The following is a 23,271-nucleotide window of genomic DNA, read 5'->3' on the forward strand; positions in this document are numbered from 1 at the left end:
CTCCATCCAAGGGCAGCCACCAGATCACCCAGGCCCCTCCTGTTGTCTCCCAACAAAGACAAGTCAAGGGTGGGCAGGGAGCCTTAGGGGGAAGTGATCTTTTGAAATACATTATGGTGAAAGAAGGAGACAAGAGACCTGGCCAGAGGTGGCATAGAGTCGTAGTTAAGAGATTAGTTTTTTAAATCATACAGATATGGGTTTGAATCCTGTCTTTGCCACTTTAGCTTGGCAAACTTGAGCTTGAGCAAATTAATAGTCCTGTCTGATCCTCGTGTGACGTATTTGTTTATTTATCAAATACCTATAGCACTCAAATATTTTACTCATATTTACTCCTTGAATTTTCATAACCAGCCTGTGAAGTAGACTTGATTATTATCCCCATTTCAAAGGTGAGGAAAGTAACTTGTCCAAGGTCTCACAACTGGTCATTGGCGGAACTGAAATTTGACCCTAGATAGTCAGGCTCCAGGGCCTGTGTTCCTAAGTGATAAGCTATGGTGCCAAGTATTTATAATTGTCCCCACTTCACCTGGTAGGGGGAGGAGTAAGTGGGTCAGGGCATGGAAAAACTCTTACCACAGTGCCTTGCACATGGTAAATGCTCAATGAATGTGATTTATTATTACTCACTACGTATTTCTTGAATGAAAGAATGAATGAATGAATTTTGAATCTCAAGTCTATATAAGACTAACATAATGAAATTTTTGTCTTCAAGTAGTCAAGTCAAATTTCCCAAACAATAATCAAAGTCAAGAGCCATCAACCTATTGCTGAACACTGAAATCTTTCAAATGAATGGCTGGTGTTACTCCTTGAAATGTTAGAATGAGCAATGGAAAGGACTCAGAACCAACAGAGGAAGAGAGAGGGTGGGAGACCAAGAATTCTAGGACAGATGCCGCCTCTCCACAGGCTCTGAGATGTCACAATAGCGAGTCAAAACCAATCAAAGCCTCACTCTTCAGCTCACTTAGTGAACCCAAGCTCAATACTTTAAAATAATCTCTCTAGTTTGCAATGCGAATTTAAACTTTCTGAAGTAGAGAATTCGATAGTTATATTCCTTGGTGTCATGGCCCCAACCCAGTCAAATTGTCTCTGTTCACAGCTAGTTTTTTATGGTTGAGGAAAAAAACCATCCTCCACATGTGGTGTTTCTGTCTCTGGGTTTATTCGGTGAGTTTTGCACAATCCCAACTAGCCCTCTGTTTCCCAGGCTCTGCTCCTTCACCATTTATCCTCTCCATCCCATGCATAGCAGCACAGAGAATATGTCTCAACATAAGGAAGCATATTACGTGGAGGAAAGAAAACACATCCTCTAAGTGTTTATGCTTTCATTCAAATGAGGCACGTCCACCAGCTGTGCAGGGGTCCCGCAGCTGGGGTTTGGGTAGGTCAGGCTGGCTAGAAGCCAAATGGTGATGACTTGTTCACCAGACAAGTGTCTGACCTTTGCCTAACAGAGAAGTAATTTTCAGCAAATGTTAAAGAGGATTCGCTCTTCCTTTAAGAGGATCCATTTTTCCACTAAGGAAGACTCATTCAGCTGCCTTCCCAGAGCCCTAATACTTTAGTCTGAATCACACTTCGGGAAATTAATTATTCACTGCTTATACCATCAGTTGTGTTCCCAACTATATTATAAACTCCCTGAGGAGGCCAGAAGCCATGATATTACTCTTCTCAGGGTCCCCAAGTGCTCAGGGCTGGGCTGCATCCATGGGAAGCTCTAGGTGAAGTGACTCAGAAAATGCAGCACACTAGGATCCACAAGACTCCCCTACAAATATGGAAACTGAAACCCACAGAAGTTCAGCAACATATCTAATCACACAACCCACTGATGGCAGAACCGGGACTGTTGCATGAAGAAGTGAAAAGAAGCAGAAAAGTGACTATCAAAAGCATGGCCTTCGTCAGCCCTCCTTCACTTCCCAGCCATGTGAGCTTGAGCAAGTTACAATGCCTCCGTTTCCTCTTTTATAACCCAGAGATGGCTAGGGAATCAGAGTTCAGGGCATGAAGACCAAGTGAGCAGATCCATGAAGAACTCCTGGCACAAGGCCTGGGGTGGAATAACTGCTCAATGAACATTAGCAAGAGAAAAACATATAACTTCCAAAGAAAACCATGTAAATTCAGTGAAGCATCTGGTATTAAGCTTTTTAATAACTTGACATTTTCAATTTAACTCTACCCACAGTGCAGTTGGGAGTTGGGGCTTTTGGTTCCCTATGCACAGAACTGTTCTTTCTGGAGAGGGAGGCCCACATGGCTTTGAACACTATCTAGACTGCACTGAAACTGAAATATTTACTGTCAGCGCAGTGATCCACAGCCAGGCCTAGCAGCCAGGAGTGGACATTTGAAGTTATGCAACCAGAGGCAGAATGGGGAAGCATTCTCTACCACACTGTGAAGGAAGAATAAAGCTTTTTCCTGTTCACAAACATTATCCTCCAAGACACTGCTTGGTGCGGATGGGTGGGAGAGGAGAGCATAGGCTGCCTCACTCCCCAGAGCCGTTTCCATTCCTTGGACCCAGGCTGTGTTCTCTTGGTTACACTCCTCTGTTGCGACCTTTATTCTGTGTTTATGCCACCTCCATTTTTTTTTTTTTTTGCCCTCATTCCCCTGTCTACCACGACAGGCTTCTCCTATTTCCTGAATTTCAGCAACTGGAACATCCATTTCCCCTTCCATCCATGTTGCTGCTTTCATCTCACAGGCTTCTTATGCCTATCTGTTTATTAATTTGTATATGAGTCCATTAATATAGAGTTCAAAAACTAGCAAAGTAAACCATATTTGTTAAAAGATATATATTTAGATGGCATACTATAAAGAGCAGCGATATTATCTAAGGCACTGTTCTAAACACTTTACATATATTAATTAAAATTTATCTTTTAAATAGACTTAAAAGCTTGCATTTTTATTATTATACTTCTATGATAGATGAAGAAATTGAGCACAGGGAGATCAGTAATCCACTCAAGGATACACAGCTAGTGAGGAGAGGAACAATGACATAAATAAACACTTCTGGCTCCAGAATCCACATTCTTAAACTGCAACACGCTGCCTTGGGGGAAAAAAAAAAGATTCTGGGCTGTGGCAGTGGTCTCCTCATGATGGTGGTTACATAGGAGCTGATGTTATAATTCCTTGTTGAACTGCATGTTTCTCTTATGAAACATATATGTTTGAGGGGTTGAGGAGGAGTGCTTTAAGCCTTGCAGCTGTGGCTTGTATTAACTTGGGTGGAAAGTGAGTGGCTACACTACAGGGGTTGATTTCTTAGTCTGTTACATTCCCTAAGGCAGTAAAGTCCCCTGCTTCATGTTGGGGACAGTGTAGCACACAAAGGCTTATGAAGGGAAGCACTTTCTGGGAACCGACGGAGCCAGAGTGCCTAAGGGGCTTGTGTCATTGAAATAACTGCTGTCCTGGGCTCACTAATCTCTGGGTAGGTAGCGGGGAAGGCTTCTTCCAAACTTCCTGTCATGAAGCTGAGAAGCAACCTGAGAAGTCTTCCAGAAAAACCTACCAGGAAGCCCAGGGCAAGGCACAGCCCGGGACAGCAAAGACGAGAGTCATGCCAGGTCTAGAGGGAAAGAGTAGGGCCTTCAGTCCTTCATGCTCTTACCTTGTCTGACCTATGACTTTCCAATGCCTTAACTCTCATCCCTATGCCATCTGGAACCCCCACAGGCATAGCACCCCTTCGACTTTCTCCTCCATCAGAGCTCTCACCTCTTCTGACTGGTGACAAAGAGTCATTGTCCACTGCTGTCCAATGTGAGGCTCTAGCTCTTCCATGTAGTGAGGCAAGGGACTCCATAGTCCAACCCTAATCTGGTCTGAAGTATGTGAGAAGCTGTCACGTTATTGTGTTCTTCTCACAGCCCCTTGCTACTCAAAGGAGGCCCCCACAGTGTCATTCCTCCTGGGAGGAGTGACTCTTGCCTTTGGGGGGAATCTGTCTCTTCAATTTCTCAGGATTCTGGTACTGGTATGTTGATGATGACACCAGAATTCCCCTTCTGCCCCCTAACCAGCCTTTAAAGTCCAGCTTCGTGCGTTTCATCTCTGTGAACTCAGCAGGGTCAGCAGAGTTTCCTTCCTTCCCCTTCCACTTTGCTCACTCCCCCTGGGCCAGCTCTGCCTCTTCCAGTGCACTCACTCCCAGATCTGCGTCTCACACAGCCCTCTCTCCCCAACTGCCTAATACTCCTCCCTCTCTTCCTATAATTACTTGGTAAATACTAACATTTATGGAAAGCTTACAATATGGCACAAACGATGTCAAAGTCTTCTACACATTATCTCATTTAATTCCCATTAATCACAGCTCTTGGCACATGGAAGGGTTCCATAAATATTTCTTGACAGAGTGCATCCCCATAACAATCCTCTGTGGGAGGTACTATTAATCTTTCCATTCTATAGATGAGAAAATTAAGGCTCAGAGATGTTAAATAACCAGCCCAAGGTCACAAGGACAAGCATCAGAGCTAGGATTCCAAAGGCAGGTCTGTTTCTAGGACTTACATACTCACCCCATTGATACACTATAGTTTGCTTATTCAAGCAACAAATATTAATCTAGTATCTACTATGTGCCAGGAACTATTCTATGTGTAGAAGATGTGACAGAGAAGAAAACAGGCAAAATTTCTGCCTTATCGAGCTTATATTATAATGAGGAAGATGACATTAAACATGATAAATAAGAAATATTTAAAGTATAATTAATAGTGGTAAGAACTAATGAAGGGAAAGGAAGAGTTAGGTGTCGTTTTAGGTGGGGCGAGCAGGAAGCCTTCACAGGGAGGAGAAAGTTGGGTAAATACCCGAAGGAGATGAGGGAGACAACTCTTCAGAAATCCAAGGGAAAAACACCAAGTGCAAAGGCCTCCCGGAGGCAGGAGGCCTCCTGGTGGGTTCTAGAACAGCGAGGAGGCCAGCTTCCTTAGAGCAGAGTCACCGAGGGAGAGAGGAGTGGGAGCCTAGAGAGTAGCAAGACCGAGTCACATCGGGCCTTAAGTCGCCATACAGAGTCGCATGAGTTCTGAATGCCATGGAATCCACTGGAAGATTGCGAAGGAAGGTAGGCCATGTTCTGATGAGGCTTTTAACATGATTACTCTAGCTGTTGATTGAAATGAGAAAAAGCAGGGCAAATGCAGCAGCAAGGAGATCAGCTGGAGTTTATGGCAATAATCCAGATAAGATATTACGATGGCTTAGATTCGAGTGGTGGCAGTATAGGTGGTAGGAGATAGCTGAATGGATGGATGGTGCCAACAGAATTCCATACCCCTGTACCCAGTTACCTGTTGGACATTGGCAAATTCCCTGGCACCTCAGACTCATCATGTCTGAAACCGATCCTATTCTCTTCCACCAAAAATTTTTATCCCACCAGTACTTTTATCTCTGTTAATACCACTCCCATCTAGACAGCTGCCCAAGCCAGACACCTGTGTATCATCCTTGATTCCTCCCTCTGAACATCTCCCATATCCAATTGGCTACCCTGTCCCATTCAGTCTACTCTCTGCTTTCTCACCCACACTTCCTCTGGCTTCATTCAGTCCTGCATGCCTCTGGTCCAGACTCTCTCATTTCCCTCTTCCAACCTGACCTCAGCAAACTCCACGTAGCACTAGATGGATCTTTATGGGCAGCAGACCACATCTGTTTAAAACTCTTCTAAGACTCTCTGTTGCCTGCTGAATAAAGTCCAAATTCTCTGGCCCCAAACTATCTAAAATATATATATACTGGGAGCCACATATGTTGCTTGGAAGTTTTTAGTAACAACATTTTAAAAAGTAAAATTAAACAGCTGAGATTAATTGTAAACATGTGATTAACCCAATGTAGCCAAAATATTACCATTTTAATATGTAATCAACATAAAAATATTAATGAGATTTTTTATATATGTTTTTTACTAAGTCTTCAAAATCCGGTATCTAGTTTAACTTACAGCACATGTCACTTTGGATCAGCCACATTTCCAGCTCTCAGTAACAGCGTGTGGTTACAGTGCAGCTTTAGCCTTTCAGCCAAAGCCCTCTCTCATGGGCTTTTCTACCTCCTCTCCAGTCTCATCCCTGTTCCCATTCCACCTTCCCCCACCACTGGTTCCTTGTGCTCTAGCAGCATGTAGTTCCCCAAACACGTCATTTTGTTTCAGGACTTAACTTGCCCTTGCACATAAATTCAGCGGTATGCTTGAACTGACTCTCTAGAGCCAGCTGAGCCCATCTCTTCCCCACTCCCCATTAAGTGATGTCATATTGGCAGCTCGACATCAGTCATGATGGGGGTATTTACACCACAGAAATTTGCAAACACTATAAATCAAGGCTTTTGGGGAAGGTGGAGGACCAGCATATCACTGCATATAACGCTCCTCCCTTCATACTGCTCTTCTCCTACCCCTAGTTCATCTGATAAGCTTTTCATCCAGTTAGTTGTCTATATGTATTTGCACCTCTATTAGACTTCAAGTTCAGAAAACACAGCCTAGTTTTCTGTACCCAGTTCTTGGCACATGATAGACTTCCTCCCTTCTCTGTTTTTTATTTCTCTGAACACCATATCATAATATCATTGTATTTAAGAGGCCATAAAGAGAAGAAGTTTAAAATATAAGTAGAAAAATGAAACTTATCTGGGTTTGAATTCTGCCTTCTCTACTTCTCTACTTCTCTATAGATAAGTACTTCAGGCAAGCACTTATCTGTAATGAACACTGGTTTCCACACCTGAAAAGTGGTTTAATAATACATTCACCACCAGGTTGTTGTGGTGATTAAATCGTGTGAATTATTTAGTCCAGTACCTGATGCATACCAGACACTCAAAAATATCTAGATATTATCAAATCCTTCAGTATTTATCACTTGTATAAAGTAGTTGCTCAAAAGCTTTTTGTTAAAATAAATGTTGAATGAAATTTCAGAAATTCCTCAAGTCTTATTCACAGAGTATGTGAGTCAACATTCCAGCTGGAGACAGATGGCACATACACTCAAAGAGCTGACTAAGGAGCATTTATTTATTAAAGGACTATTTACAAAGGTCTGGGTTCGGTTCAGGGAAGTCCAGGCTTGACAACAGTCTGTTATCACCTTTGCTCCTAAAGGTATGATGCGGGTGTACTTCCCTGAACCAACGAGCACTGTAATTATGGGAAAAGTCACACAATAGGAGCTGCAGCCTTCTGTAAAGGAATCAAGCTGTACGGGAGGGGGTCAGATAGATATCCAGCCTTGCTTTCCTCCAGCTTTTCTGGAGGACCTTCTGCCAGTATGCCTTCATCGGCTGAACCAAACTGCAAGCCCAAGGTCAAGGAGCCCTTGAACAGTTCCTTAAGGTCAGCCTCTTGGGCAATGAGACGGATAGAGAGGGGAAGAACAAGCTGGAGGCCGGAAAGGAGACTCGAGAGCAGAGTCTTCAAGTGGGATCGAACCCCCATCAGCCTATAGGCATCTAGCTTTGCTTACACACCAGGGATGATAATCATCAAGGCTGGGCACTGCTTCTTTGGTTTGGGCCTTGGAGGATAGAATCGGGTAACAAGCATTTACACGGGTTAAGTTCGGTTACTTTATCTACAAGTCTGTTTTCTCAAATATAAGAAAGCTGATTTTGTTCTATAACTCTCCATTTTGTCGGCATCTAATCACTCAGAGTCAGGAAGCCCTTCCCTACATCTAACTTAAAAGATTCCCACTACAACAGAAATATATTGTATCTTAAACTGTTCTCCATAGAGAACAGGAAAGAACGTGTGTGTGTGTGTGTGTGTGTGTGTGTGTGTGTGTGTGTGTAACCTTAATTAAATCACTGTTATAGTATTTTTTACCTTTACAATTGATCATAGTTCTTTTCATTTTTCTCCTATGGTCCTCTTTTCCAACCTTCTAATCAGTCTCTAGAAATGGCCTTTCAAATATCCTACTGATGTTAGAAGAATTGTTAAAATGCTGGTTTGATTATCTTTGGTGTTGGCATAGTCAGAGAAAAAAAAAAAATGGTTTTCTTGGAAAGGCCTGGAAGGAGGCTGTAATCATTTCCTGGCTTCATTCTGGAACCTCTTCAGTTACTCCACGAATCCCTTATGCTGGAGAGGATGGTTATGGCCAGGAGATCTATTTCACTTTCTCATCTGTTTTAAAATACAGTGTTCTGAGTCTTCCCTTTCCTGCTAACAATTTCCAAAAATACTGGCAGAAGGCCATTTCACAAGAAAGAGGTGGAGGAGGAGACAGAGGGATGCAGATTCGACCAACATTTTTCTTTTTCCAGTAGAACGTAAGCCCCATGAGGGCAGGGGCCACATCTACCTGCTCAGGCACCCGTATCCCAGTGCCTAGCTTAGTTCTGGCACATAGCAAGTACCCCATACTTTCGTAGAATGAATGAATGAATGTACACTATGTGTCATACACCTTCATGTAAAAGATACTAGAGATCTTTTTCACGTGAGACAACTGAGATCCCAACATTATTTATAACGTCAGTGAGCGAGGCCTCAAGCCCAGGCCTTCTGGATTTTGCAGTCCAATGTACCCACTGCTTTCCGTCCAAGATGATGCAGCCCTTCATCAAGCCACCTTGCTTTACCTTTGCTATTCCCTCATCCAGGTTCAACTGTTCAGTAATAATCTTGGAGCACAGAGGCTGCCATGACCCAGAGCCCTTCTGTTCCCAGTTAATTAACCCATATATGTTGCTGTCTCTCTAATGTCTACTTTGCCCCAGGGATCTTCCCCATCTGATCTTAAGATTTTGGGCCATGTAGAGGGGGATTCTAAATTTGGGAAGTCCCAGAGGCTTCTTTTCAACTAAACTATTGTTGAGATATTAGAAACTGTGGCTGCCCCAGAACTACCACCTGCCAGTAGTGGTCTCCATGACCCAGTGATTTCGCCGCTCCTGGGGCATCCTTGGTCTAGGCGGAAGCCTGTCTAGTTTCAGGCTGTCCTAGGGTACCCACATCAAGCTGTAACCTGATTCCAAACTAAGTTTCCCCTTCCTCCTTCCAACCCACCCCTATGGGCTCCTGGACACCCTTGGTGTAAGAGCCCTAGTGAGTGGTAAGGACAGTGTGTTGTTTGGGTTGCTCTTCCCCCTGCCACCCCAAGATCCAGTGCTTCACTGACCAGGCTGTCAACCCACCAGTAGCTAGAACTGACCAGCTCTGGGACCTTTCTGTCTCTACTTGCCCTGGCTCTATTCTCTCTGACAGAAGCAGCTGTGGAGCTAGCAAAACCCTGAGTGACAGGCATGCCTTTTTCTTATTGCAGGCCCTTCTCATCCATTTATAGATGTAACTTTTATAAAGCATAGACTCTTGTGTGTTGGCCTTGGGACAGTGTCACATTTAAGAAGCACACGGCAATAGCCAAAATATAATTTAAAAGGAATTTCATTCTTATTCATCTCTTGTGTAAGTCATTACAGAAAATAGACACAAATAGATAATCTTAAACATTTAATGGTGCTGTCCTCACATCCCTGAAGAAACTCCTCTACTCTCTGCCTCCACGACTGTCCTTTTTCCTCCACCCCCATTCCCTTCCTTCTTCAGGGTTTTATTACATAGCTTGACTTAGCTTTCCTCCTAGCAACCAAGAACCTTTCCTCTTTAGAAGTGGGGAGAAGTCAGGGGTTCTGCAATTAAGGCATTCTCTTTAGAGTTCCAGGAGAGACGGAGTGGTGAATACTCACACAGAAATAGGCTTTGACCCATCTCTTAGACATTTTTCAGAACAGGCATAGCTTTATTATCTTATTATTAGTCACTAGCCACTAGAAACACGTTCCAAATTATCCTCGTGGTGTTTAGAGTGTTGCAACAATTACCATTCCATCTCGGTACTGAGCCTGCTAGCTGGTAAAAAGCAACAACCGTGTGCTTGAGACTGGCTCAGGACCAGGGCTAGTTGTTCAAATATATATAGTAGAGGCTAGTGATGAGTTCTAGTTGGTCAACTATATCTAGTAGAGGCAGAGAAGTTTGCTACTACATCATGGCCCTACCTTGTGTGCAAGAGCCTGTTCACCATTCATTTATTCATTCATTCAACAACCAACCAAGATTTTTTGTGCAGCTATCATTAGTCCAGTTCTCTGTTAGATAGGAAGAGACAGAGAGGAATAAGCCTCAGTCCTCACCTTCAAGGAGCTCATCTCAAGTTGGGGAGACAATCATGTGATCTCAGCATCAAGAACACAATTTGGTGGTGTTATAGCAGACATGAAAGCAGGGGACCATGGGGACACTGGGATAGAACAGCTAACTTTGACATGGAATAAAGATGGATCAGTCTAGGAAGGTTCCCAGAGGGTTGATATTGGAGCTGGGTCAAAAAAGAAAAGTAGAAGTGTTTCTGATAAAGAATGGAGTACAGGCATTTTCAGCTCCACTGAAAAGCCCACTAGGATGATACGTAAGAGAGATCTCTGAAGGCACAGAATGGGCAATGCCATAGTTGCATGAAAAGGGGTGCCATATTGAGAGAAGAATGAAAAACTCAGAATAGCCAGAGGGCATCTGGTATAGAGTAGTGGGAAACAATAGTAAATGGGGGTAAAATGTGAAGAATCTTGGAGATTTTTTTTAACATATTGGAAGAAAATAGAAAAAATGTTAAATTACCTATATGCCCTTTTATTAAATGTTATAAAAAATAAGACATAATTGAAATTTCCTCTCTGCCCATTTAAAACCACCTCATCAAGGAAATCACTGCTAATAGTTTAGTATATGTCTATTGTTTTTCCTAAACTTATACAGGTATTTTTATGTATAAATATGTAAATCACATTTAAACAAAATTAAGTATATTATACCTACTGATCTGTATTCTTTTCTAGTTAGTAATATAATAGAGATATTTTTACAAGTAAATTTATGCAAAACTATTTCGTTATTTTTAACAGGCAATGAGGAACCAGTAATGGACTCTAAGACTGAGGATAAGTGAATCAGATCTGTTTTATGTGGAGGACGGATGAGAGAGAAGAGATCAGGGAGTCCAGTCAGAGATGGCATGAATGAGAGCTCCACTGAAAAGCCCACTAGGATGATATGTGAAAGAGATTTCTGAAGTAAAATAAGCACGACGCAGTGACAGTGATGGATGGACAGCGAGAATGGTTTGGTAAAGGTTCATTTTGTTGTATGTAATAGAAGCTACTCAAAATATCTTGAGAAGAAACATTCAGAAGGGAAGATTCAAAGGCAGGAACTACAACCAGGTCTGAGGATGCTGGAACCCAGAACTAGAAAGCTCTCAAGAGTCATGATCATTATCTACTCTTTTTAGAGCCTCGGTCTGTCATTTCAGTTTCTTTCTAAAGCACCTAATTGTCTTCTGTGTGTTCTTTGTGCACTTGTGCCACTACTACCCGCAGTAGGTGGCTCTACAGAGCAGGCTCTACCACAGATGAGGGGTGTGTGTGAGTATATGTGTGTGTGTGTGTGTGTGTGTGAGTGTTTTCAAAATTCCCTGGGCAATTTCAACACAGAGCAAAGGCGAAGAACCTCTAGTTGTCTCTGAGGCATCATTTTCAAAATCCCAATAGAGTATGTGATTAGCCAAGTCAGGTCAGGTGTTTATTCCAGTCCAATCAGCTATGGCCATGGTAGAGAGCCACGAATAAAAAACACAGTGGTAACTCAGCCTTGGGGACAAGAAAACGAATGGAGAGAGAAGGATGGCCCAAGACAACATCAAGATTTTGAGGTTCCAGGTCTCAGGCCTGGAATAAAGTTCGTGTTTACTTCTTGTTCCTTTCCCTGGAGACAAAGCCCTGAGCTGAAAGAAAAATGAGTACTTTGTGTTACTGGCCTGGTCCCATTATCTCCTCCTCCACCTGAAAGGACAAAGGGAGGGACTTAATTCTTTGGCTTCAGTCACCAAACTTGCTGGGTCACCCTCCCCCACAGGGAGCCAGCCAGTGCTGCTTGAATTTGCCTGGGGTCTCAGAGCCATTTAAGTAAGTACCATGGCAAAAAGCATATCTCCTGGGAAATGAGAGTGGAAGCAAACAGCTGCTAAATGGTATTTCATTGGAATCAGCTTCTTTTTTGTCATCAGAATGAGTGACTGTGAGTAAATTGTGGCTTCATATTTCCATCTGGGGGAGGGCTGGGGGAGGAAAAGAGGCAGGAAAGGGCTAACCAGGGCCACTTTTCTGTCTCTTCCCTTATGTGTACCTGTGTTGTTCAGCCGCTCCACCCACTCACCTTAGTCTCCTTAAGTTTCTTAGCCCGGCTCTCAAGAGGGGAAGGGCAAGCTTTGCAACGTTTGGAGGGGCTTAGCCCAATTCCGAGGAAATTCTGTTTCCTGCTCCTCCAACTGAAAGTCAGATTACTCAGGAGTCATGGATCTTAATATAATTACAAACCTTAAGAACAGCCCAGTGGTGGGTTTGAAGTCAGCGATTTCTTAATTTTTTGTTTTTGTTTTTGTTTTTGTTCTGCTAGGTTGTATCTTCCCTTTTAATATCTTACTCTTCACTACCCTTTGACGATGTTTCTAAACTTCATCCATAAATCTAATTTACGGATTTATTTTCTCAGTTTTGTGTTTACTTCTGTGGAAAAGCTAAGGGAGTTAAACCGTTATGCCAAAACAGAGGACTTACTGGAGACTCCGAGGACTTTAAGACAAGTCCCAGCCCTGCCAATTACTAGTTTTGTAACCTCAATCAAATGACTTTGGTTTCCTCCCTCTTTCTCCCATGGCTGTGTTTATACTTCTGTTATTATATGTATCACATCCCTGTGTCCCCTAGGAGATTTTGGACTTCTTAAGACTGAACTTTTATCTATCTGGATAACAACCACAGTGGCCGACACAGATGTCCAAAAACATTAAAATTTAATCTCTCAAGGTCTATGAAATCGGAATAATTATACCAAATTGTCAACATTAAATAAGGCAATTCATGTCATTAATGAATAATAACATATATGTCTAAGAGTTATAACATCATTAAAAAAATTTCTATAGCTTTTTAAAAATATGGTTCTATTAAATTCTTTATATTTGAAAAGTTTAGGGTAACAGGTTAGTGGGGGAAAGCTGATATTTCTCATTTGCAATGAATTTATAAATCATATAACTTATTTTGTTTCTAGCATAAGCCTCTGTCCTCGCCTGTAGTGTTTTTTCATTCAACTAGTTACATTGTTTAATGTTGATCTATCTGGTATAAAGGATGATAGATCTAAACCATGATTTCTCAGCTTTCACAATATTGACATTTGGGGTCAAATAGTTCTTCGTTGGGAGTGGGGGCTATCCTGCACATTGTAAGACATTTAGTAACATCTCTGCCCCTCTCTACCCACTAGATGCCAATATCACCCATCCCCCACATGTAACAACCAGAAATGTCTCCAGACAATGTCAAATGTCCTTAGGGTGGGGGTAGGGAGAAAATTACCCCTGTCACTTCCCTGTTGAGTATCACTGCTCTAAAGTTTTGATCTATACGTTTTTCTCTTCCTTCTTCTATTACTAACTTTCTCAATAATTTTAATGTGTGAGATCAGATCTCTTAAATGCTGCAAAACAAGACCACTTTGAGTCTTACTCAAAGCATTTTTTTGCTGACTTGGGTTTGAAGACATGCATATTCTTCAATGCATCTGATTATTCAAAGAGAAGTTCCTAGCTTGTCAGAGAAATACTCTTTCTCCCTCATTCTGTTTTCATACTCAAGGTTGGTACAGCCTTAATGGCTATCCTTTACAATTCCAACACCATTTCCTCTAAAAAGCAAGTAGACTTCTTAATCCTAGAGCCTGTGATGACCTGCTTTCTCGGAGTTCTCCAAGTAGACACATAATCAAAGCCCCTCTGTGAACCTCACTGCACTACAGGGAGCCTAGGTTTATAGCATATGTACATTGGGATGTGGTTGCTTTACATTTTCACAAAGAATAAGTCTCCCCTAAATAAAATACACCTATCTTCCTTTTTAGATATGTACCTTGTCTCCTCACCTCCCTCCTTTCCCTACACATTTGGTGTCTTTATGGACTTACCATAATTCACAGGAAGTGACTTGACTTTTCTATCCCCTTGATGGCTACAGCCAGTATCACTGTCCTCTCACTGCAGACAAGATGCCTACTTTACTCTCATATCCTGTCCCCCTGACTTTGAAGAGCACAGAAGCTTATGATTTTGTCTGACATTCATTTTCTCCAGTGTGTAAAAGCTATAATAATAGCCTCCATTTGTTTGCCTATGAACTTGGTAAGAATGAATTTACCAAGTACAAATGCTGTCCACTCTTCTGAACATCTGTGATACTGGTATTCACTTAACAAATGTATTGTTCCTAATAGAAAGGATGCTACTTCATCAGTTGAAAAAATCCCACATACCATGTACACAGCTTCCATTTCTCCTTGAGAAACCACATTCTTGTTGTCAAGAAAGAATGGAACTCACTGTCATCCGAATACACATACTCACATTGGATCTGGCATATAGTTGCTTTTGGCAAGAGAGTTTGCTAACTCAAAATTCTTATCTTTACAAAGTAGCATAACCGGCTACTTTTAAAATTAATATTGTGAAGTGAGTCGATATTTTAGAAGACAGGAAAGTAATTAATTAGGAGCTCGTCTGAAGAGGAAATTTGGAAAGGTTTAATGTGTTAACATGTTTTAAAGTAATTCTCTACACATTGACAGCCATCGTCACCACCACTTAGTGCTTGATGTACATTATGTCATTTTAACCTCACAACAATCCTGTGAGCCTTGGAGATAAATATTGCTATTTCTGTCTCACAGATGAGGAAACTGAAACTCAGAGATATTGTGTGTACTCGACTAAGAGTAAACAGTTGTTAAGTAACAAATTTAGTATATAATCCAAAGCCCCCAAAATTAAGATGCTGGATATCACCATTTAAAACAGAATTCCAATGAAACTCTGAAGCAGAGTAAAAAGGTTCTTGACTAATCCCAACACTTATCACACTAAGAAGTCTTAATAAACATCTCATAGTGTAGTGTGGAAAAAAAATGCAAGATTAGGAATCAGAAGATCTGGATCTTAATCTATACTTAACTTCTTTTTAGTGAAAGGATCATAGACAATTGCCTTACTATCTCTGAGAATCATTTTTCTCATCTAAAACAGATTAAGGGCTGTTGTGAGTAATTATGTGTTAACTGTTATGTTCTAAAAAAATGTAGTTTGGTCATAAGCATTTCCCAGGAGTCTCATCACCAAATCCTGGGAAGAACCTGGCTTCATTTCTCAAGTCAAGCTAGACAGCCATTGCTGAGGCTGTCCACAGGCTCTGGTGTTCTCTTTCCCATAGCATCAGTGATGACACAGGGAGAGTGGGCATGTCAGGCCACAGGGCTGCCTCTCTAACAGACGGACACATTTGGAACACAGACAGGGCCTCTTCCAAATAACCACAAGGACAGGACAAACAGAGTCAAGGGCAGGCTTCCAAGGGGCTGGCCAGCACCCACAGGCTTAGAACACTGTGGTTAGCCCCAGACTCTCTCAGGAGGAAAAAGTCACAGCTCCCAAGTTAGTTGCTTCCACAAAAGTAAACCAAAATGACTCATGCGAGGATGGAGAAACCACCAGAAATGGCCTTCCATGTAAGAATCACTACAAACAATTAATGCTGGAGATGGGAGAGCTCTAAGAACCTGGGCGGCCGATGTTTCCACCTTAACAAGTCAATATTTGAGACATGCGGCAGGGCATGTGCGTGCATGCGTGTGTGTGTGTGTGTGTGTGTGTGTGTGTGTGTTCACACTCATGTGCAACGAAGGAAAACCCTTGCATATCCTTCTGCCTCCTCTTGGTTGGTTTGCCAGCTGCTGCTCAACATCATCCTTGTGGATTGGAAACTTATACAACATTATTATTATTAGATGGAGAGACTGGTTCTTCTTAATATTACGAAATTGCTCTTTCAAAAGTTTGGGCCAATTCAATTTTTTACTCACGCAAACAGAATATAAGAGGATCTGTTTTCTTCACCAGTGCCAACATTATTTCTACTTTTATTTTTAGATTAATATTTACATGTGATGAAAATTACATTCAAATGGTACATGATACTATTAAAATCTCCTCCCCTTCCTTATCCTGTTCCTTTCCTTATGGTAACCAACTTTAACCAGTTCTGATTTGAGTTCTTCTAGTAGTTGCCACAAAATACTAAATAATATGCTTATACCTCAATTTCTCAATTTATCAGCTTTCTACAGTATTTATGGACTCCTGCATATGAGGATTTATGCTAATACATCCTCTTGCTATCTCTGTTTTTTCTCACTGTCATCATTTTAGACAGTGTTCCACTTGATTCCTCACTATGTAAATGAGGAAATTGTCCCTCTACTCTCTTTCCCCTACCCTTTCTCCTTACTTCCTTCATCCCCTTTCTTCTGCCATAACAGCCCCATTCCTTTTTATATTTATTGGGTTAGCCATAGTTGTATTCTATTCTGAAACTAAGGTTAAGCCTTAGTTTGTCTAAAAATTTATTTTCATACTTTGTCTAAAAATTAATTTTACAAATTTTAAACCAAAAGGCAGCTTTTATAATTCTGTAAACACACCAGTTATTTACTAAAGAATCAAGTAAGGAAGAAAATAATTCACGCAAAAGATAATGTTCAAAAGTCAAAACCAAATGAATCATCTTTTTTTACCTTAATCTGTTTCTCACAGCTATGCCTTGATTTTTTTTCTCTGGGGTTTCTATTTACTTTTCTTTTTTAAACTAATTGACAATAGAAACATATGTTCTCATTAACATATCATTAAGATAATCCAGTTTCGTAAACATACCATTTTTGAACGGCCTGATTTTCCCTCATTGTCTTCTATATATGTACCACGGTTGCTGTCTTTTTTTTTTTTTTTTTAATTTTAATTACACCCTTAAGTTATTTTCTAATATTTCTTGGATCTCATGACTTGCTCTTTCCCACATTCCTCTTTCATCTTATTGGCCTGCACACACAAACAATCTTTCAGTGCTAAGGACTGAATGTTTATATCCCCTGCAATTCACTTGTTGAAATCTTAATGCCCATTGTGGTGGTGTTGGGAGGTGGGGCCTTTACAAGGTTCTTAGGTCATGAGGGTGCTGTAATAATCCCTCATGAATGGTATTAGTGTTCTTACAAAAGAGGCCCCAGAGAGCTTGCTTGCCTCTTGTGCCATGTGAAAAATTTGGCAGTCTGCAACCCAGAAGAGGGCCTTAAAGAGCACCCGACTGTGCTGGCATGGCACCCTGATCTTGGACTTCTCAGCCTCCAGAATTGTGAAGAATAAATTTCTGTTGTTTATAAACTACCTGGTCTGTGGTGTATTGTTCCAGCAGCCAGAACAGACAAATACAATAGATAAATGTTTAAGTCTTTGTTGTGTCTATAGACAAAATTAATTCTGAAAACTGAAAATCAATTGTCAGGTTTTTTTAACATTACAGTTGTACAATTGGCCCTCTGTATTCATGGATTTCACATCCTCAGATTGAACCAACTGCAGATCAAATATATTTGGAAAAAAATGTTTACACTGTTGCTGACGTGTAATATGTAGTTAGGGTGACGATGGTTGCATCTTTACTGAACATATACAGACTTTTTTCTTGTCATTATTCCTTAAACAGTACAGTATAATAACTATTTATATAAATTTACATTGTATTAGGTATTATAAGTAATCTAGAGGTGATGTGCACAGGTTATATGCAAAGTCTATGTCATTTTATATAAAGGAATTGAGCATCTGTGGATTTTTCATATCTGAGGGAGGTCCTGGAACCAATGCCACAAGGATACTAAGGGACAACTGTATTATTTTATATTTTATATTTTATTTTTTATTTATTTTTTGGGGGGCGGGGGGAAGAAAACTGTATTATTAACTGAAGAATTGAGTAAGTTCTGAAAAGCTCTTTATTTGCCTGATGCTTGGCGAATAGTTTGTGTGGGCTGATAATTCTAGATGGAAAATCACTTAGTTCTACAAAGGCATTGCTTCACTAGGTTACTCTTCTGGCATCCAAAATTATTGGCAAGAAGGCCAAGGCCATGTTAATTCTTGTTTTTTTCATAGTACACCCTGGATGCATTGAGAATCTTCTCTTTATATTTCACGTTCTAAATTTTCCATAAAATATATGAATCTTTTTAAAAATTCTGTATAACTCAAGCCTAGTTTCCAATTTGAAAACTATTGTCTTTCCTTTGATAATTTCTCCCCATCGTTTCCTCTGCTCTCTCTCAAATTCCTGCCAGACAGATGTTGAACTTCCTGAATTCATCCTACATGTCTTTTAACTTTTCTCTCTTATTTTTCATCTCTCTCTTTCTGCTCTATATTCTGGAATATTTCCTCAACTTTGTCTTCCAGGCCGTCTGTTGAAATGTTTAATTTTTAAGAACTCTGGCCATCCTTGCTCATCCATTCATATCTAAGAGTGTATGTCAATAGGTAGAGTACATGGACTCACACTGCTCACTTTAGGTTATGGGGTAGAAATCAGGATGACAAGGTTGTTCCCTATATCCCTGCATGTGCCCTCCTCAGGGCCAGATCAAGGAAAACCTCACTCTGGAGAGCCAACCCTTACTTGAGGAGGCCTAGACCTCCTTAAGCCAACTGCTGAATCCCCCAAAGAGCAGACTCATTTGTGAAGGTGATGAGAACATGGCCGGCTACCCTATACCCATGGCAGGGGAGGCGATGGGAGTGAGGGTGGGCGACCAGCTCAGCTGCTCCATAGATTGCCCTGTAAATAGTCATCCTGACAGCCAACCCACTTTCCATTCCCACTTCCCCTTTCCGTCAACTCAGAGCTTGGTGCCACTACCAAAGCCCCCAGGAAAATGGCCCCCTTTCCTAGAAATCTGGCTCTCTCTCCATTGCAGCATTCTCTCATACCTCAGATACTGCTGCTCCGTCTGTAATTATTTGGCAATTCAATCCCACTTGTTTTTTATCTTCTAGAAAGTTATCAAACACTCTGCTGATGTCCCCACTTGCTGCATTCTGCATCACTGTAGAAAGGTGCACGTCTTTCCTTTTGCACATCTTTGCTGACATTTCAATAGGCCTCTGAGCAGAAGGGAAGAAAATGTGTGGGTCCACTTCACTCTTTGAACTAGAAACTCAAAGCAGTACTGTTAAACATTTTAAACTTTGGGAGGCAAAAAAATTATATCTCATGATTAACTTGCCTTTTTATAACTTCTCGTGAGATCGAGGGTCTCTGGTATTTGGCTGGTGGTTTAACTCCTTCTGTGGACAGCCCATTCACAAGACGAATGATTCCAGACATCACTCAAGTCTAGCAGATGTTTTCTTTCAGCTTCTTACACAGACTATTTTAGGTTGCAAAGACATGCCACTCATGAGCTCTTAATCCTTGTGAGTAGCAACTCATTATTCTTTATGAATCATTAATCCACAAAAATAAAGATGTTAGTTAAAAGACCTTGATGTTCCTTTTTCTCCAACTTTTCCTCTTGCTTCTCCTTCCTAACTTTGTTGAAAAATTAAAGGCAAAGGGGAAAGGATGCATCACAACATGGTATTCTCTCCTTCAGTTGGGTTTCCATCTTGCTACCATCCTGAATTGTGACTCCCACCTGTTTCTCTGTCCTCAGAGTTGTCCCATGTAGGATTTGTGGTTGGAGCCAACTCTGCTTACCTGTAAAGTCCTCTGGCACATATCAGGCTGGCATCCCAGCTCTATATTCTCCAACAGGACACAACTGTGAGGTGAAAGGCTCTGTGAGCAGCACCATTCCTATAGCTGGTAGTCATAGTAGCAGATATCAATGTCCACTTTGTCAACAGCCCAGGGCCCCCAACCTTGGTTTATATAAATTAAACTCTCGACCCCCCGCAGCTCAGAATCATGCTCATGGTAGCTTATTTCAGTAACTTGAGCACTCTTTGAACAAAGTTCTCTACTTAGAGAAATGTGTCAAACCCCTTCTGAAAACTAAACCTTGAAAAACTATCATGATACTGCTGAGAAAACTTGAAGTCATTTATGTACCTCTTAGGAGTTTCAAGAAAGTCAAGGAATTTTAATGTACTCATGCAACAAACTGGGAACATCTGGGGAATTCAGAGCCCATGTTCTCCCTCTCTCCTGCCTGGGGCCACAGTGATGCAAATCTATTTTTGGTAGCAAGCCTGTGTGGCAAGAGCTTGAGAATAACTCTTCCTCCACTTACATCATGGGTGAACAAACTTCTGAGTTTGGGAGAGAAAAGGAGGAGCCAGAGAGAGTGGCCTGTAATGAAAGATGAGGGGTGACTTCTCTCAAAACCTCTTGGGAGGTCAAATTTATCTTAAACTGTGTCGTCACAGGAAGAAATGCTATCTAAGGAGATTCGAAAAATAGGACTCAGACAAACAAACAAACAAACAAACAAACAAACAAACAAACAATGAAACCATGGATCTTTGAAAGGGATCCTTTTTTGCAACCCTTGAAGACAAAGGACTTTGCACACAGTAGGTATTTGTAGCAGAATAGGGCGGGGGCGGCGGGGGGTGGGGAGTGGCGAGGCGCTTAAACAACAGATGTGAATTTCCTAACAGTTCTGGAGGCTCAAAGTCCAAGATTAAGGTGCCAGCAACGTTGGTTTTTTGGTGAAGGCTTTCTTTGTGGCTTGCAGGTGTGTCCTCAGTAGGGCTTTTCTTTGTTTGAATGTAGAGAGAGAAATCTCTGGAGTCTCTGCCTCTTCTTTTAAGGATCTTGGTTCCAAATGATTAGGGTCCCACTCTTATGACCTCATTTAAACCTTAATTCCTACCTTAAATGACCCTTTTCCAAATACAGTCACATTGGAGGTTAGGGCTTTCTTTAACATATGAATAAACAACAATAATTAATTAATTAATGCTCTACCTGACTGCCTTCCTGGATGTTTGGGGGCCCTGATTTTCCCCATGGAAACTACAAGAAGAAAGAAACCCTCCTTCTTGTTTATATCCTTCTGATTCTTCCTCAAGGCGAACATCATGCCAGTATGATTGTGCTACCAAAGTCATCAAGGGTGCAGTTTTTACATTGCCCCTGTGATGTGGCAGGGACTTGTTCATCCAGAACTCAACGAACATTCATATGTCCATGACCAGCCTCCACCCCCATCTCCACCCACCCCGACATCGGGGCCTGGATCTTTCTCTTTATCTCTGGCTTTGTCACTCACTACCCTACGCTGTGGTGAGAGCCTGACATGTGCTTTCACTGTTAGGGGGAATAGGAGGCCACACTTCAGTTTCTAGTCTTAACAATGCACTCTAATTCACGTTCCCCAGAACTCTGTTCAGTGGCAGTGGGGAGGAGGGGGACAGGTAGGTATTATGCACAGCTCACAAAAATAGCTGTACTTTGTTTCCCATTTACTATATCATTCTCTCTCTCTCTCTCTCTCTCTCTCTCTCTCTCTCTCTCTCTCTCTCTCTCTCTCTCTCTCACACACACACACACACACACACACACACACACACACACACACACAGAAGAGGTATTATTGGCAAGGAGAACATGGACATTCCTAGGGCCTCTGCCAAAATGCCATCAAAATCTAGTCTGTGTATTTAAAGAAGACTCTGAGTTTATTGTTCTAAAAGTCTGCATGTTCCACCTAATAGTCATATAAACATAAGAGAACTCTGGTTTCAAGCTATAAATGTATTTTCTCAGTGCCCAAATACCTAACTGAATGACTGATTGTGCATATTAACAGACCAGAACTGGACAGCATGATCTTTCCTGAGTACACGTGACCCACAGTGATTTCTCAATATGCTCATTTTCTTTCTCTAGCAATCCCAGGTCATACGTGTTGTATTCAGACCTGTCTTGGTATTCTCCTGATTCTCTAGGGCATCATAGTTCAATATCTTTCTTTTTTCACTGTCCAAGGGGCCTACCTAGCATGTTCATTTCCTCCCTAAATCCTTTGATTCTCAAAAATAGCCTTGACATATTTACAGTTTGCAAAATATTTCACAAGTCATTATTTAATTATCGCAAGGACTCTGCAAAGTGACAGACACAGTCATTCATTTACTCAACAAGCACTAATGAAGACCTCTGCATCATGCTAGGCAGTGGGGAGACAAAGGCGAGCGAGGCATACTGCCCACCCTTTAAGATCTTAGAGACCCCTGAAGGAAATAGACAAGGAACAGCCATTACCACTCAATATGATAGGTGCCACGAGAGGAGGGCACCTTGAGGCAGCCTGTTCTGGCTCAGGTGGACCAGGAAGTTTTCCTGAGGAAGAAAATGGATCTCAGTCTTAATGGGAAAGTAAGGGCCGAGCAGGAAAGGAAGGGGGCCAATGGAATGCCAGGTGAGGGAGCAGAACATTGAAGTTACAAAAGAGAAACTGGCCCATTTGTGCCACACTGAGTAGTTGAGTGTAGTTTGAGATAGAATGTAAAGGATGAGAGAAAAGGTGGGCAGGTAATGAGTCAAGAGAGGTAACTTGAGGGTCAGATCACAGATGAGTACATTTCAGGACATGTTAAGGAGTTTGGAGTTTTACCACAAGAGAAATAAATAGGTTATCACTAGGGGTTTTAAGTAAGAGAGACACGTGATGAGATTTGTAATTCAGGAAAAGTAATTGTGTAGTAGGGGGATGCCAGACTGAAGCGTAAGACAGGAGGATACTGAAGTGATCCAGGAGAAAGCCAATGAGATTTCATTTCAGAGCAGTGGCAGTAGGGATGGGGAGTAGGAATGAATTCAAGAGATATTTAAAAGGGCTCTACAGAACTTGTGACTGATGAAATGTGGCAGGCATAGGAGAAGCAAAGACAAATATCCAGCTTTCTTTTTGGGCCCGTGGGTGGATGACAATGTCATTCACCTATGTGCGACTAGGAAAAGGAGCATATTTGGAAAGAAAGATAACCAAATCTATTGGGCACGCTAAAATCTAGGGAGCCTGTGAATCCCAAATAGATGTATTTGGGGAAGTTTAAACTCAGGGCTCAGAAACTCAGGGGAGGGGTCTGGCTTGGCCATTTGCATTTGGGAGACACTGGCATATGAATAGTAGGTACTATAACAGGAGTGTGTGAGGTCAATCAGAGAAAGGATACAGAAACCTGATGTCATTTGACAGATGAGGAAACTGAGGCTGGCCCAAGATCTCATAGCTGGTACATGGTAGAACTG

The sequence above is a fragment of the Pteropus vampyrus genome, unplaced genomic scaffold (assembly GCF_000151845.1).
Source record: "Pteropus vampyrus isolate Shadow unplaced genomic scaffold, Pvam_2.0 Scaffold22, whole genome shotgun sequence".
Classification (NCBI taxonomy): domain Eukaryota; kingdom Metazoa; phylum Chordata; class Mammalia; order Chiroptera; family Pteropodidae; genus Pteropus; species Pteropus vampyrus.